Here is a 5,686-nt window from a genome sequence, read left to right on the forward strand (position 1 = left end):
TTTAACTGACGGTAATCAATGCACAATCTGAGAGAGCCATCCTTCTTCTTTACAAATAAGACAGGAGCACCCCATGGAGAAGTACTAGGACGTACAAAACCAACCTCCAGTAGCTCATCCAATTGTGTTTTCAATTCACGAAGTTCAGCAGGTGCCATACGGTATGGTGCTATCGAAATTGGAGCTGTACCCGGATATACTTCGATAGAAAAATCGACTTCACGGTGTGGAGGCAGCTCACTTAACTTCTCCGGAAAAACATCAGGAAACTCACACACTACATGGGGTAATTCTGAACTTTTGCTACTTGGCTCCTCCCACCCAATTGTGGCGAAAAGACTGGACAACTTTACAAACTTGTAATAATTGTCAAGTAGTTCAGGAACTAACTTGCCTCTTCTACTAGTAAACTGAAATGTGACACCAGTAGGAGAAATTCCAGATATTTTCTTTTCAAAACAATCCATAACGACTCGATGTGATGACAACCAGTCTATGCCGAGAATAATGTCAAAATCCGACATGTCAAGTTCCAATAGATCGAAAGCTAATTGAAGGCCATCAATTTTCAGCACACAATTTCTACAAACTCTATTAACCATAGTTGCTCGTCTCAAGGGAGATTTTACTTTAAGAGGCTTATCTATTATATCAAAATCCAACCCCAGAGAAGATGCAAAAGAGAGAGCAATGCAAGAGTGTGAAGCACCACTATCAAACAAGACATTGGCCCACGAATTAAATATAGGGAGTGTACCTTGTACCATGGTGTGATCAGATGATTCCCTTAACTGTGGTGCAATTGCATACATCCTCCCCTGAGTTTTCTGCTCTTGGCGCCGTTGTCCCAGTCCTTGAGTCTGAATTTGTCGTTGTTGTGACCCAACTGAAGCTTGAGACGATGGTTGAGTTCGTTGGAAATTTCCTTTAGAACCTGATGATTGTTGAGGCTGCATGTAGGGCCGTACTTGAGCAGAACTAGTAGTTCTCAGTGGTCCCGTAATGCTTTGGGATCCCTCCCCTTGGGGGCAATCTCTTTTAAAGTGTCCAGGTTGTCCGCACTTGTAACAAACCCCCAATCCGGAACGCATTTGCTGCTGTGGCTGTGGTACACTGAAGCTTTGAGATGATGACGACGAGGTCCTTTGTTTCTTATTAGGATTTCCTGAATGCTGACCCATTCTTTGTCGAGTCTTCTCACGTACTTTCTTATACTCCTCACAATCTGCTTCAGCTATCAAAGCTCTTTCAAGTACTTCAGCATAAGTTGGCAGCCTTAAAACTGACACTTTTGATCTAATGTTTGGTCGAAGCCCATGTTCAAACTTACGAGCTTTCTTAGCTTCTGTTGGCACAAGTTCAGGAGCATACCGAGACAATTCTGTGAACCGGGCATCATATTCCATTGCTGACATCTTCCCTTGATACAACTTATTGAATTCTTCTACTTTAGCTTCTTGCAGCACAGGGGGAAAGAACTTATCAAGGAATATTTTGCAGAACTGATCCCAAGACATAGTCTCCACATTACAAGATCGCTTAACCATCTTCCACCATTGGGCAGCTTCTCCGGTAAACTGGTAAGCAGCAAGAGTAATTCTAGAGTCGCTTTCCCGAATTCTAAGGGCATCTAGTATCTTGTTGATTTCATCTAACCATTGTTCAGCTACAACCGGGTCTGGTTCACCCTTGAAAGCTGGTGGTTTTTGGTGCTTAAACTCACGCAAGGCCACCATTGCTTTTGTATCCCGATCAGTAGCTATTGGGGGTGGTTGCTGTTGAGTGCGAATGGTTTGTTGTAATGCCTGAACCATATCTCTTAATGCACTAATTAAGTCCACCCCTCTCTCTTCCACATCATCAGCGGAAGAGCCTCTAGACTCACTCCCTTCTTCATCTGCCATCTACTATAAGAATATTAAGATTCTAAAAACAAAAATTAAGGTTCACCTAGTCACACTTTCACAAAAAAAAAACAAGGCAAACATTGAATAACATCAACGAACAGTCAAACATATCTGTCACTCCCAGACAAACAAAACAATATCATAACAAGATTCAACCAACTTCAATCATTCCATAAAATGATCGAACTAAAACAAAACAGTCATAACATGACCCAAACCAAGTAACAACAATGACGAACAGACAAACTAATGGTCCGAGGTGTTAACCTGTCGCTCTGATACCATTTTGTCACAACCCAACCTTGAGTCATGACTAAAGTGGAGGTTAAAACCTGAAATTAGAGTAAGGCTTTTTTTTTTTTTTTTTTTTTGAAGTAAGAACAAATCTGTGATCACAGCAGAAACAAAGGAAGCTGGAAGTTTTCAACTCTAGCTTAAAAGCATGTTTCTAAACCTTCACTGAACAAGACTTTTTAACAAAATTCCAAAGGAACACTTCTCAGAAAGTTTTTCTAAAATCTGGGAGAAAAGTAATACATCTTACAAGCTCAAAAGAGTATCTTGATTACAAAGTTTTCCACTACAAAAGAATGCTCCAGGTTAACACTTCGTTTACAACATATGTACATTGCAAACACAAAAAAAAACAAAATTCTGGAATGAGGAACATCCAGCACCAGGGAGCAATCATTTAAACAAGAAAAGCAAGGTCCAGCACACACTTCACAAGCAAAACAAAGCTCCAACATTTTCTGCTCAAGACAATTCTGGTATCTCACTACCACGTCCACTCATGGACGTCTTTCCTGAAAATCACAACAAGAATATAGGGAATGAGCTTCACAAGCTCAGTAGGTACAACAAAAGATTAGTATAGCAAAGATTCTAATTTAGAATGCACATAGAAAGGGAGAAGCTAATGGAATTAAACCTTAAAAGTTACTGCTGAAATTCTTTGGAAAGAAAACAATGACACAATTGATATAAGTTATAACAAGGCTCATCTTTATAACAAAAACACAAACTAGCTTAAAACAGTTCCATAAACAACTGAACCAGAAGAGAAGAGTAAATATAAAACCAAAACTGTCCTGGTAAACCTTCAAATATGTTGGGACAAGTAAAACTCGTCTTAAATCCCAACGAAATCCTTGAAAATCCATCTTTTTTTCCAGTTAGAGCCCATTGCTCGTATTAAGGCCACCGAGCACACCCCGTACAAGCGGATCCTGATCAGGTTTTGGGTCTTTCACCCTAGGGAAGCACAATCCCTACTTAACTTTTCCCGAGCCTAACCAAATAAAACGATTTCAAATCCAAAATTCTTTCCAGAAACCTTTTGTCTCTCCAACCAAACTGAACAGTCAAAAGAGTTCCGATAAGAACTTCAAATCTCTTTTCTTTTCAAATTCAATAGAGTTCTGCCAAGATAAGGTTTAAAATTGAACTCTCAGATAAAATGAAAGAATATAGTCAAAGAATGGAACTTGTTTCCAAATACTCTCATGAATGGAAACTTAACAGCTTTTGCCAACAAAACAAATTCGAAATCAGTCCAAAACAACAATCTTTTGAATAAAATCCCTTACTTGTTGTAAACATAATTGAAAAGAACAAATCCCTTTTTCAGACAATACTTTCAGTTAAAAGAGAAGGTGATTAAGCATAAAGTATAGACAAAGCTCTAATGGGAAAATTACTGTTTGGATGAAACAGATTGTAAGTAAGGAAGGAGTTGATTCAAAACCTTAGTAAAAACAAACATTTGTTAACAATCAGTTTTTGATAGGTATTTTTGGATCTGCAGCAGCTATATATATAAATTTTTAGCTGCATAGCGTTAAAAGGAGAACAACACCATAATATAGTTCTCGTGTGAACTTTGAAGAATTCCAGCAATTATAGCACAAAAACTAGTTCCATGTTGATGTCCAAAAGCCAAGAATAAAGATATAAAAAAAACGAAGAGCACAACTGCTCCTTCATTCAAATCAGTGACTAATCAACATGAGAAAATTGGGAGAGAAAGAGAGATGCTTCCAAATATCATTGTCAAAACTTTTGCTCAAAGCCTATTTCAGATCAAACTAAAAGAACAGAGGTAATGATCATATGAAACAAGGCATCATTAATTCATGCCAAAACAAAGAAATCAAAGTTGCACGAAGGGAAAGCATTCCCTATCAAACGAGATTTCCACTTACAAATCAATTAATACCCAAAACAATAATCTCATACCAATTCGTAAAGAAAACATTCCAAAGCAATCACACTCACTACGTACACACCAGAATAGAAACTAAGCTATAAGAAAGTTTTGTCTTCCCTACCTCAAGCCTTAGTTCAGCGACTAACAAAACCCCAATCCACTGCTACACGCGGCAACCCAAATCAAAATGCTAATACCCACTCGATAATCAGCAATTCCAACCACCTAAACCAAATTTTCGACAAAATTAAACCCAAAATCAAAGAAAGGCAGAAACAGAAGGAGTGGGTTTTAGAAGATGGAAAATTCGACTTACTAGAGATAGCTGCAAGTAACCAAGGAATTCAATTCGAGGTCGGTGGGTTTCACAGCAATCTCTCTGAAGCTATTGGAAAAGTGTAGATTTTGACCTTTGGGTGAGTGAATGGAGGTCAGTCTTTGAGGCAAAAGAAGCGGTGGAAGAGGAAGTAGGAATGATGTTTATCGTTGAGAAAAAGAAAGGCACAGGAACTCGTAGCACGTGTTGTCCATCTAGATTGTGACTAGGCTTCTATACCCCAACAGATAAGTCTAAAACAAAATAAATTAAATAACCAACTAAAGAGATAAAAATCTGAAATAAAAACCAAATCCTAGTCAGAAAAACAAAACACACAAAAGAGAAGGACAAAGAAACAATTCGATAACATATCCTATTTAAAATCTAGGTCGTCACAACTTGATTGTGAAGAGATATGTCAATGATGAACTATGCCCGCGCGTATCTAGGGGTGTGCAAAACATGGTACAAACCGGCCAAAACTGACCGATAAATATGGTTTGGTTAAGGTTTTTTAACTTTAAAAATTGAAAATCCGTTCAATACCAAACCAAACCATTTATGAACTGGGTTGGTTTGGTTTCTCTTGTACTTAAACCGCGGAATCCGAACCGACCGGTATGTTTGAAATATAAGAGAAAAAGTTTTTTTTTTATATATATACACACACATAATAAATATATATTCATTTGTCCAGTTTGTTCTAAGTAAGTTCTAAATCTCCAGTTATTACTTGATTCTCAAATGATATACTATCATATTGAATTCAAGGCCCAAAGCCTAAAACCTTAGTATATAATCGCTACAATTTTTTTGATCCTTTCACATCACATCTCTGATCTCTCAATCTCTCATTCTTTGACCTTTAATACTATCATATTAAGCTGGTATTGATGGCTAAGTCGTTAAATAAGTGAATCACTTTGAATCTAATTTAGGTTTTAGTTTTGGACTATATGTTTTAGATTTTAATTATTGAATTTTAAATTTAGATAATTTAACATAATTTCAATTCTTGAGATTGAATTTTTACTATGAATTTTTTCATAAATAACATGTTAATATTATATAGGTGAAAACCGCCTAACCGACCAAACGAAACCATCTTTAATTGGATTGGATTGGGTTGGATTGAGCTTTTTTTTTTTTTGATGACCGGTTTTCCAAAATGCATAAACCGCTCACTTTGGCATAGAGACTGTTTGGAGTCAAAACCGATCCAACCCAATCCGTGTGCAACCCTACGCGTAT

The 5,686-nt window shown here is 37.3% G+C and overlaps 1 long non-coding RNA gene across 1 annotated transcript; it reads right to left on the reverse strand.

The window, feature by feature from the left end:
- Positions 1 to 2,403: 2,403 nt before the first annotated feature.
- LOC133711077 (uncharacterized) lies at positions 2,404 to 4,692 on the reverse strand. The gene is made up of 3 exons (XR_009847058.1): positions 4,433 to 4,692; positions 4,238 to 4,341; positions 2,404 to 2,713 (listed from the first exon to the last, which is right to left on the reverse strand). It is a non-coding gene; the product is annotated as an uncharacterized LOC133711077 (long non-coding RNA).
- Positions 4,693 to 5,686: the final 994 nt, after the last annotated feature.

This window comes from Rosa rugosa, chromosome 5 (genome assembly GCF_958449725.1).
Source record: "Rosa rugosa chromosome 5, drRosRugo1.1, whole genome shotgun sequence".
Lineage (NCBI taxonomy): Eukaryota > Viridiplantae > Streptophyta > Magnoliopsida > Rosales > Rosaceae > Rosa > Rosa rugosa.